The sequence below is a fragment of the Bos grunniens genome, chromosome 1 (genome assembly GCF_055505025.1).
Source record: "Bos grunniens cultivar Pamir isolate PY7600 chromosome 1, Bosgru_T2T1.0, whole genome shotgun sequence".
Lineage (NCBI taxonomy): Eukaryota > Metazoa > Chordata > Mammalia > Artiodactyla > Bovidae > Bos > Bos grunniens.
Genome location: NC_141165.1, coordinates 154,418,498 through 154,430,709, shown reverse-complemented (window position 1 = coordinate 154,430,709; position 12,212 = coordinate 154,418,498). Strand labels below are relative to the sequence as shown.

Genomic DNA, 12,212 nt, shown 5'->3' with positions numbered 1-12,212 from the left:
GGCAATCATGTAAAGACTACAGTGATGTCTCTGCAAGCCAAGAACCTCCAGGGTGGTCAGGAGCCAATGGGAGCTGGAAGACAGTAGGAAAGATTCTTTTTTTTAGTTAAAATATATGTGTGTGTGTGTGTGTGTGTGTGTGTGTGTGTGTGGCTGTGCCGCACAGTCTGTGGGATCTTAGTTCCCTGACCAGGGATCGAACCTGTGTCGCCTGCAGTGGAAGCTCAGAGTCTTAACCCCTGGACCACCAGGGAAGTCCCAGGAAAGATTCTTCCTGAGAAACTTTGAAGACAGCACGACCCTGCTGACACCTGATCTAGACTTCTGACTTCCAGAACTATGAGAGAATGTATTTCTACGGTTTTCAGTCATCTGAGTTCACAGTCATTTGTTACAGCAGCCCCAGGAGACTTATACCGGCTCCCTGTCACTGCACCTCCAGCGAGGCTGGCTGGGTCGAAAAGGCCTTGGGCTCGGAGGAGCTGTGGACGGCCTGGCAGGCACCAGCGGCCTGGACGTTTTCTCAGAAAGGAGGAAGGAAGGTTCATCTGAGATGCAGATTCCTTTCCTCCTTCTCACACCTCATGAGGTCAATCGCGAGGCAGCTGGGAGGGAAGCCAGGGACTTTCTGGGGAGGTGTGTGGGAGATGGTGTGGCAGCGTCAGCCTTCGAGGGGAGGAGGGGTGTGGAGGAAGGCAGCCTCCAAGCGCCCCAGTCCCCGCAGGGATGGGCCGTGCTTGAGCTATTCTTGCTTTGGTTTCAAAATCCTCTCTGAACCGTCATGATTGACAAAAGGCGCCCAGTCCAGCTCCCTGGGCTCCCCTGATGGTCGCTGAGAAGGGACTCAGATGCTCGGCCCTAGGTGGGGCTCACCTGCCAAAGCACACCTGCCCAGTGTGAAAGCGAAGACTGGGCGCCCTCACCAGCACTCTGCATCCAGACCTTAGGTGTCCGGCTGTAATTACTTTTTTCCTTCCCACCCACGACCACCATCATAAGACCGGCCAAGGAATCAGCCACCCCGAATTAACTTCACTTAGAGAAGTAAAGTCTAGCTTTGAGCAGCAAAAAGGCCTGTGAATCGGGGCTTCCCAGGTGACATTAGTGGTAAAGAACCCACTTGCCAATGCAGTAGATGTAAAAGATGTGGGTTTGACCCCTGGGTCAGGAAGATCCTCTGGAGAAGGGCACGGCAACCCACTCCAGTATCTTTGTCTGGAGAATCCCATGGACAGAGGAGCCTAGTGGGCTGCGGTCCATAGGATCACAAAGAGTTGGACATGACTGAAGTGACTTAGCATGCATGCATGCATTGTGAGTCAGGATCCTGTTTGTTGGAATGTTGTTACTTATAAGGTGAACCCCTCGGGGCACCGAGAGGGACCAGGCAGAGATCCCTTGCTGGTCCTGGGGCCCCAGGTCAGGGTCATCCTGTAGGGTGCACAGGTGGACCCTGATGACGCCATGATTTATGCAAGAGTCTCTGTGGGGTCTTAGGATCCTGGGAGCTAAGGGTGGCTCTGAGGCTGCCCGCAGGCCGGTACCCACCCTGAAGCTTCCCAGGGTTGTACTCTCATCCTTGGATCCCCTCGGCTTTGTCAATAAAATGTTCTTGTCCATCATACCCTGTCCTTCATGGGGATGCTCAGCTGGCTGAAAGCTTAAATCAGTTCTGGGAGCATGACCTCAGGTTAGTGTTTATGGTCTGTTCGAAAGGCCATTTACTCTGGCTAAATGATGTTAAGGCCCTGGGACAGATGGAGCCACAAGACCAAAGGGGCCTGATTCCCAGACTGATGAAGTGAATTGCTGCCTGCTGCACAGACTGTCATGTGAGTGAGAAAGAAACTTCTGCTGTGTTCGGACTATCACCTCTCATCACCCAGTTTGTCATGTGTTAGTAGTTTGTCTTCAGGAAACAAACTTGATCTCCGTGGGACTGTTTGCATCAAAATACAGCCGGATGCACAGCAATGGCCAGAGCCTCCCTGCTATCATCTTCATATCCTGAGAGTGATGTTCTGGAGACAGAAGCTCGATGCACAGAATTGATTAACTGGAGGTCTTTCCGGCCCTTTTGCACTTTGAGGAGAGAGGGGAGCCTCCTTCCCGATACATCAGTTCTGACACTCTACAAGCTCAGCAGTAAAACTTGCTCTAGACTCAGTCTAATTCCCTCTTCGGAAACCTAGGCCTAAGTCCAGCAATGGAATATTATTCATTCCTTGGACTGCAAGGAGATCAAACCAGTCAATCCTAAAGGAAAGCATCCCTGAATATTCATTGGAAGGACTGACACTGAAGCTGAAGCTCCAATACTTTGGCCACCTGATGTGAAGATCGACTCATTGGAAAATACCCTGATGCTGGAAAAGACTGAGGGCAGGAGGAGAGTGCGGCAGACAATGAGATGGTTGGATGGCATCACTGATTCAATGCACATAAGCTTGAGCAAACTCTGGGAGATAGTGGAGGACAGAGGAGTTTGGTGTGCTGCAGTCTTTGGGGTCACCAAGAATCAGACATGACTTAGTGACTGAACAACAACAACAAATGAAATGAGCTATGAAGCCACAAAAGACATGGAGGAAACAAGAGGTATATGATTAGGTGAAAGAAGCCAATTTCAAAAGGTTCCATATCGCATGATTCCAACTATATGGTATTCAGGAAAAGGTGAAACTATGGAGACAGTGAAAATATAAGTGGTTGCCAGAGGTTTGCGGGGGAGAGAGGGATGAATAGGTGGAGCACAGAGGGAGTATAGGGCAATGAAACCATCAAAGGTGGTACCGCGTCAAGAGAGAAGCTCGGTATGAACTATGGACTCTGGGTGGCAATCTGGTGTCACCGCAGGTTCCCTGGCTGTGACAGTACACCGCTGGTGCGGGCTATGTGGGGTAGTGGGGGAAGCTGTGGGTGAAATCCCTGAGCTTTGTGCTCAATTTCGCTGTGAACCTAAATCTTCTCAGAAAGAAAGTCTATTTAAAAGGGGAAAAAAGTCTGGACTTCCTTGGTGGTGCACTGGTTAAGACTCTGCCCTTCCAATGCAGGGGGGACAGGTTTGAGCCCAGGTCAGGGAAGTGAGATCCCACATGCCGTTCGGTGTGGTCAAAAGAATTTTTAAAACTTTAAAATAAGATAATATAAAACATTTGTATGCAGTTAAAAAAAAAAAAAGGAAAAAGTTTAAAAACCACCCATGCATCCCCAGGCTAGCATGACCTTAGGGAAGAGAGGGTTAGGTGACAGGGAGGGGACATGAGGGGGAGTGTATGTGAGCTGCCAAAGCTCCTTCTCGACTTGAAGGGCGGCTACGCATTTCACTGTGTCTAAGTTCACTGGCTGCGCACTTAGGATCTGTGCAAATTTTTGTTGGTAGATAAATGTTTGTTTAAAAAACCTTTACCTGCAGCTTCGTGACCAATACTTTATACTAATAAAGAAAGTCTAGGAAAAGCCCTTAAAACTGGCCTCTGCCTCTAACTCTGCTTGTTGTTGTTTAGTCGCTAAGTCGTCCCACTCTTTGCGACCCCATGGACTGCAGCCCACCAGGCTCCTCTGTCCATGGAATTTTCCAGGCAAGAATACTGGAATGGGCCACCATTTCCTTCTCCAGGGGATCTTCCTGCCCCAGGGATTGATTGAACCCACATCTCCTGCACTGGCAGGCAGACTCTTTGCCTCTGAGCCACCTGGGAAACCCAGCTCTGTGCTTACCATGATGCAAACCTGTAGTCTGTAATTTGAGACTCTGCATGACATTATCCACCTGAAAGGAGAACCCTGAGCTGATGGTCTAACAGTTCTTGAGTCAGAGATTCCCTTATGAAAGTTAATAAATGGAAGTCTAGGAAACGCTTATCGGCCTGCCCACATTAGGGCCCCCAGAGGTGCTTTCTATGCCCCATTCTGATTGGCTGTGTTAGAAGCTGCTAAGAGATCAAAAGAAGGACAGTTAGAAGTACCCCTGCTTTCAGCAACATGGGGGTCATCAAGGACCACTTGGAGGGGCATCTGGGATGGTGAGTGGGTAACGGGAGCCTGTTTAGAAAAGGTTGAATGTGAGCAGAAGTTAAGAAAATGGGAACTTCCCCGGTGGTCCAGTGGTTAAGAATCTGCCCTGCAATGCAGAAGACGTGGGTTCAATCCCTGGTTGGAGAACTAAGATCCTACATGCCACAGTGCAACTAACTCCAGGCACCACAACCACTGAGCCCACAAGCCACAACCAGAGAATCCGTAGGCCACAACCAAAGATCCTGCGTGCTACAACCAAGACCCCACACAGACAAAGGAATGAATAAAAAATATGCAGATGGCTCACCCGGTAGACAGAAGAATCCCCCGCAAATGTCCACAGGGACCAGTCCCCAGAATCTATAAATATATTACTTTACATCACAAAAGGGATTTTGCAGTTATGATTAATTTAAAGATCTTGAGATGGCAAGACACCTTGGATGATCTGGGAGACACCAATATAATTCCAAGGTCCTTATAAGATGGAGGCAGGAAGATCAGAGTCAGAGGAAGGAGGAGTAGCCACAGAACTAGAGGTTGGAACGGAGCAGCCATGAGCCAAAAATGCAGGCAGTATCTAGAAATTGGGAAAGATAAGGAAACAGATGGTACCCTGAATTCCCCCAAAAGAACGCAGCTTTGCCAACACCTTGATTTTAGACTTCTGACCTCCAGAACTGTAAGAGAATATGTTTATGCTGGGTGAACATGAGAGCAGCCATAGGAAACTAAGAGTTTGTACAGATGACCCTTATAATGACTTGGTGAAGATGAGGAGAGAAATAAGGCTTAGTCATAAGAACTGATGACCAGGGAGAGATTTTTCAATAATTACAACTGGGTTGAGGTTGGGAGAGAATCTATGTATGTACATGTGTGTGTGTATAAATACAAAGGCACAGGAGTCCGAGGTCATGTTTAAATTACATTTCTCACTGTGGGTTAGGATCAGACAAATTTGAAAGGGGATGTTAGCAAGAGAGAGCTTGAAATGATGAACTGTGGGCTCCAAGCTAAATATAGGTAAGGTGGGACTTCCCTGGAGGTCCAATGGTTAAGAATCTGTCTGCCAATGCCGGGGACATGGGTTCGATCCCTGGTCCGGGAAGATCGCACATGCTGCGGGTCAACAAAGCCCATGTGCTGGAACTCCTGAAATCCGAGCACCTGGAGCCTGTGTTCTGCAACAAGAGAGGTCACCACAATAGGAAGCTGAGAGAAGCCCCCACTCACCACAACTCGAGAAAAGCCCGCTTGGAACAGTGAAGATCCAGTGCAGCCAGAAATAAATCAATAAGTACATTTTAAAGAAATAAACAAATAAATACAGGGAAAGAGACAGTTGCAGGAGAGGACCAGGGGAACAGAGGTCTGCTGAGATCCACAGTGTCAGTGGGGGCAGTCATACCAGCAAGCTGGAGATGGAGGACCCCATGGCCCAAAGTTGCTTGATCAGATTTCAAGGTGGAGCAGTTACAAGAGATGGAAATGGCCGTGGTGGAGGGTGTAAGAAGTCAGTGTAGGAAGAGGTTCTTGGGAAAGAGGACCCCAGGAGCTGGGAAGATGCCCTCTGGATCAGACATCTCACAGCATAAAGGTAGGAACTGTGGAGGATCAAGAGTCCACTGCCGAGGCTGACCTTGAACGAAGTGCAGAGAACAGATGACCTGCTCCCAATCTAAAGCCCCTTCCAGCGTGCAATCACTTTCCCCACTGAGCATGCCCACTCTTTCCAGTGTGTTGGGCTGAGTCAGCACATTACTGAGTACCTTACTTACTTCATTCAGGATGGGCCTCCAGGGTGGCCCTAGGTATATAAAGGACCCACCTACCAATGTAGGAGATGCAGGTTCGATCTCTGGGTTGGGAAGATCCCTTAGAGGAAGAAATGGCAACCCACTCCAGCATTCTAGCCTGGAGAATCCCCATGGACAGAGGAGACTGGCTGGGCCCATAGGGTCACAAAGAGTCAGACACGACTGAAGTGACTTAGCACGATGCCATTCAGGATGCATTAATGAAACCCACAGACAGGGTGGCTTATGAGCAATGGAATTCATTTCTCACAGTTCTGGGGGCTGGAAGTCCAAGGTCAAGGGACCGACACGGTCATGTTCTGGTGAGAGCCCTCTTCCTGGTTCACAGATGGCCTCTTCTCACTGTGGAAGAGCCAGGGGAATTCTATGGGTCTCTTCCGTAAGAGATTCATGGGATTAGTGAATCCCATTCACAAAGGCTGGGAAAGATTGAAAGCAAAAGGAGAAAAGGGCAGCAGAGGACGAGATGGTTGGATAGTGTCACCACCTCAATGGACATAAACTTTGGCAAAGTCTGGGAGACAGTGAGGGACAGGGAGGCCTGGCATGCTGCAGTCCATGTGGTCCTAAAGAGTCAGACACGACTTAGCCACTAAACGACCATTCATGAAGGCTCCGCCCTCATGACTTAAGCTCCACCCTTGGCCCCACCTCTTAATAGGGTCCCTTTAGGGATTAGGATTTCAATACGTTGGGGTGGGGGTGGGGGTGGGGGTGGGGGTGGGGGCAGGGGGCTGGGGAATACACACACATTTAGACCGTAGCATTTAGCTTCCCCCATGCCTCGGTTTCTTGGCTGGGATCCTTTAAAAATAATTAATACAACAATCTAATTTTAATTTGTTTTCTTTTTTTTTTTGCCCCGCCACATGGCATGTGGGATATTAGTTTTCTGACCAGGGATCAAATCCGTGCCCCCTGAATTAGAAGCACAGAGTTTTAACCACTGGACTGCCAGGGAAGTCCCTAGATGGGATCCTTTTTAAAGATGCAGCTTTTGTTAAGAGTTCTCTCTGGATCAAATGCCCCATCACGTTGGGTCAGTCAAAAACGCTTTGTGTGTTAATACTCTCAGCCAGCGTTTTCACTGTCTTGCCTATTTGTGGGCAAATATTTACTACTCTGAAAGAAGGCAAAAGTGCACACTCTGTTAAGAAATCACTCCTCGGAATCTGGAATGGCCTAGAAATGCTCCATCGACCCTTGTTTAAACTGGAGGAGAGGGAGCAGTGGGAAGGTGTCCGCTCTCTTCCCTGGTGAACCCTCCACTGTGTATCAGCAGAAATTCCTACAGCCCCAGCCACGGCTCGCACCTTCCACAAAAGCACATCCAGAGAGGCTTCAGCTGGGCAAATCTTTGAGGACTTTAGATAAAGGCTTTGATGTTTTCCTGTTTCTAAAGGTGAGTGAGAGGTTCATGGGAAAGAACCCCTAAGAGGAACAGAAGCTCTTCTCCATCTTCAGAAAGACCCTGGGAAGACATTCTTGGAATCATCATGCCCAGTGCATTTCCAAGGAAAAAACCCATTTATACACAAATAATCCAGGGAGCTCTGAAGGACCAAAGAATCAGGGAGCCGGGGTGGGTGGGGTGGTGTGGGGAGCGGGGAGACAATGTGTTCTACGGAAGGAGCAGGTGTTATGCTGGGGGGAAAGGAGGGTCTATCCAAATTAAGGCTTCCCAGGTGGTGCAGTGGTAAAGAACCCACCTGCCAATGCAGGAGACGCAGGAGACGCAGGTTCGATCCCTGGGTCAGGAAGATTCCCTGGAGAAGGAAATAGCAACCCACTCCAGTATTCCTGCCTGGGAAATCCCATGGACAGAGGAGCCTGGTGGACTGCACTGCATGGGACTGCAAGAGTTAGACACAACTGAGCGAGCACGCACCCAAAATTAATCTTGGAACATACACGTTAAACCAAGGCAAACTGTTCTTGCCCTTCACGACTTCTCCGAATCACAGAGACCCCTCTGTGCACTGGGATGTGAGGACGGACATACAGGTGGACTCTCACCCACATATTTGACCAGTCCCTCCCGTTAGCATCTGAGGGTTACTGTTAAGCGCATCATTCTGAAGGGAATATGCACTGCGTCTGTAGTGGTCAGAGCTACATGGTCAGAGCTAAGAGGTGCATCCAACTTGGATGGTTTCAGAAGGCATTTCAGAATCCCATACAGCTGGAGCATCCTCATCCTGAAGCAGGGGGATGGACAGGGAGGAAGTGGGAGGAACACAGAGGATTAAAAGCCCCGAGGCCAGGGTTCAACCTGGGATTACGGTGTGTGACTGTGACCATCACCTCTCAGAATTGGTGGGGACTGTATCTTCCATCACCCACAAACCACTGCCTGACACTAAAGTATTGCTATCATAAAGTAAATCTTGTTAAGATTTTTTTCTGTGTTTGTATAGACCATTTTTTAATCCTTTATTGAATCTGTTACAATATTGGATCTGTTACAATATTGTCTCTGTTTTATATTTCCGCTCTTTGGCCACAGGACATATGGGCTCTCAGGAATCCAACCAGGGGTCGAAACCACACCCCCGGCAGCAGAAGGCGAAGTCCTAACCACTGGACCACCAGGGGAGTGAGTCCCTCCCACACGGTCAATGTTGAAGAACATGGATTTACTCAGCGCTCTCATTGATTCAACGCAAATCACAAGCCTAGCCAGCCCTCCCTGCTCTGAGCCCCAGTGGTTGGATGGTCAACTCAAAAACAAGCACACAGCCCCAGGAGCAGCCATCACGCAATGTCCAGAAATGTCAGCAATGTCACTTGCTGAGCTCAGAAAGAAAAGAAAATTTTCCTCACTTCTTTCCTTCCCCTCTTTCCTTCTTGTTCTTTCTCTTTTTTACTTCTTTTAAATAAATAAGGTTTAAGAAGCCACTAATATTTAGTGGCTCAGTGGTAAAGAATCCTTCTGCCGATGCAGGAGACTTGGGTCCAACCCTGGGTCGGGAAGATCCCCTGGAGGAGGAAATGACAACCCACTCCAGGATTCTTGCCTGGGAAATCCCATGGACAGAGGAGCCTGGCGGGCTACAGTCCATGGGGTCGCAAAGATTCAGACACGACTTAGTGACTGAGAACACACAGTATTTAGAAGAGACTAAACATGCTCCAGATTCTTCCTCTTTTTTTTCCCCCTTGAAGCCAGAAGCCCTCCACTAAAGTTCAAGTTTCCAAAGGGCTGAGGTTGCCGGAGTCAGTCCAAGCTCAGGATGTAAATACATCCCTCTCTGGCTGCACATCCGTGTGCTCAAGTCCCCTAATCACCAGGGGCCAATTTCACAACCTTACTTCTGGGAAGAGAACGGAATTCAATTGTAATGTCCTTGTTCTTCCCACCCCTCATTTTCTTACAATAAAGCAGCACCCTGCAGTCCCTTAATGCTTTAGATAAGAGACTACACCCTTTCATTCACAAATACTCAAAGGTGTTTCTACACGTTTGAAGTTCTTTTCCAGAAAAGGGTATTTTTTTTTATTTTCTGTAGGCGAGGGTGTTTAGAGAATTGGCTGGAGCAGGAGAAGGGGGCAGCCCACGCAGCTTTAGAGCAATGAGTCAGTGAGTCTGAGGACGCAGCAAAGGCCCCCAGTGGATAAAGGGCTCAGGGCTGGGCACCGCAACCCCAAGAGCATTAAGATCAAAAAGCAAGTTTAGCCTTTAAGTCTCTTCTTCAGTGCCAGGTTTGGCTCAAAAAAAGTTGACTCTGGAGTTTAATTAGGAGAACTAGAGATCGGACGTCTCCTAGATGTCTGAGAGGGAATCACAAAGACAGGGACGACCGAGATAGCTATGCTGCTCTTAAGTCAGGCACTCAGATCCTGGTCCCAAAACAAAACAGCGGAGCACAGAGGTGAAGTGAGAGTCTAGGCAGGGCAGAGACAATACAGTTCTTCCCGAGCACCGGGGAGAAGCAGGTTTTCCAGGTCTCCTGACAATACAGTGGGCCAGTGGAAGTTCCCGGCTAATAGCAAGAGGGCAGAAATGATGCTGGCGACTTGACGGCGGGGCGCTGGAGAGGGCGGGGCGCTGGAGAGGGCGCATGTGACCCTCTACTCCCTCTGTCTCGTCTGCCGTCACACGTGGAAAACAAAGCAGACAAGGACAGGGACCTCCCTGGTGGTCCGGTGCTTAAGAATCCACTTTCCAATGCAGGGGACACGAGTTTGATTCTTGGTTAGGGAATTAAGATCCCACATGCTGCGGAGCAACTAAGCCCACGTGCCACAACCACCGAGGCTTCCAGATGCAACGAGTGAGCCCGCATGACGCAAGGAAGATCCTGAGTGCCACGACTGAGGCCCAGCACAGACAAATAAAGAAACAAATGCTTAAAAAAAAAGTTTAAAAAGAGAGAGACAAGGACAAGCTCCGAAGACCCAGAAGATGGGGAAAGCCCAAGACAGAAGGAACCAGATGCCTGAATGACCCCATGGAGCACAGCCCCCGCTTGTCCAGTCCCACTAGACCGTGGCATGAGCAGGAAAGAGGGCTTTATCCTCATTATCCCAGCAAGATTTGGCAGTTGTGTTGTGGGTTTCAGCGGCTAACCTACCCTGACTAATGCTCTGGCATTCTGTCACCTGGGACTTGTGTTAAGTAGGAAGCTGCTAAGTCTTTGAGGAGTATACCAAAAGTTTTAGCGTTTCAGTGTTTATCTGATTGATTTGTGATGGTGCTGTTGACAACATTCCACATGACTTTCAATCCTCATTTAGGGGAATCATTGAGCTAAGGGCTTCCCTGGTGGCTCAGACAGGAAAAAACCTGCCTGCAGTGCGGGAGACCTGGGTTCAATCCCTGGGTCGGGAAGATCCCCTGGAGAAGGGAATGGCTACCCACTCCAGGGTTCTTGCCTGGAGAATTCTATGGACAGAGAAGAGTTTGGGCTACAGTCCATGAGGTTGCAAAGCATCAGACACAACTGAGCGGATAGCACTTTCTTTGAGCTAAGACCTTGCTATCATTGAAGTGAGTTAAAGGATAAAACACACTGCGTGCTGTGCTTAGTTGCCCTGTCGTGTCTGACTCTTTGCAGCCCCAGGCACAGCAGCCCACCAGGCTCCTCTGTCCAAGGGATTCTCCAGGCAAGAATACTGAATGGGTTGCCATTTCCTTCTCCAGGGGATCTTCCCAACCCAGGGATCGAACCTGTGTCTCTTGCATTGGCAGGCGGATTCTTTACCGCTGTGCCACCTGGGAAGCCCCAGAATTAAATTACTAAGGAGATAAAAAGGATTAGAGGTCTCATTGATTAACCAACTAATCACCACTCTTCACAATGCCACTGACTTTTTGAAACTTTAAAAAAAAACTTTCAGCGAAAATGTGAGGCAGAGACTAAGTGGGCTTTTATGGAACGCTCATTAAGCAGGCAAGCTTCCCGGTGCTGGTGAGTGTGGGAAGCAGATGGGACTGTGGGCAGAGTGCTGTGGTGCCCCAGAGAGTGCTGGCCCTGGATAAAGTGCCAAAACACAGATGTGGAGGCCACAGGCTGGGAGGTAGGGAATTCGGGCTCTGAGACCCCTCAGGTCCGGTGTTTTTCAGGCATGTTAAACCTGACTCCTTTACATCTCAGTTTCTCATCTGTAATACAGTGATGGACAGGGAAGTCTGGCGTGCAGTCCATGGGGTCACAAAGAGTCGCACATGACTGAGGGACTGAACTGAATTGATACATACTTTATGGGCTTCCCAGGTGGCGCTAGTGGTAAAGAATCTGCCTGCCAGTGCAGGTTAGACATAAAAGGGTTTGATCCCTAGATCAGAAAGATCCCCTGGAGGAGGGCATGGCAACCCGCTCCAGTATTCTTGCCTGGAGAATCCCATGGACAGAGGAGCCTCGTGGGCTATAATCCATAGGGTTGCACAGAGTCAGACACGACTGAAGCGACTTGGCACGGCAAGAGCAGCTTGCACAGTGACTGGGCATGCCAGTTTCATTCCCTGAGGACAGCATGAGTGTACAAGGAAGAAAAAACTGGAAGCCCAATCTCTATGGAAAAGGGAGCCCCAAAACAGGCAAGGACAAGCAGCCCGAAATCCGCTGCTTCCAAGCTTAGTCTTGGTTTGGATTTAAGTTTAAGACATCTGGTAGCAGAGTAGATGATGCCTGTTTTCACATTCTATAAAACTGCCCAAGAACAGACCCATATTCATGATGAGGGTTATACCGTTAATCATTTGTCCCCAGGTTTGAGGGTGCCATGGAAGCTTTTTGTATACACACAAGCACAACACTTCAAAAAAGAACTGGCTGAGTGCTAATTTGGAAATGTCTGCTGGCTTCTGATATATTCGTTTGAACCTACAAATTTAGAAAATCCAGTTTTCTACCACTTTTTTCCAGCAAA

General features: G+C 48.9%; 1 protein-coding gene across 18 annotated transcripts in view; it reads right to left on the bottom strand.

The window, feature by feature from the left end:
* Nucleotides 1–12,212, bottom strand: part of EVA1C (eva-1 homolog C) — a 124,340-nt gene that overhangs the window by 73,652 nt on the left and 38,476 nt on the right. The gene's annotated exons all lie outside the window — the stretch shown is intronic.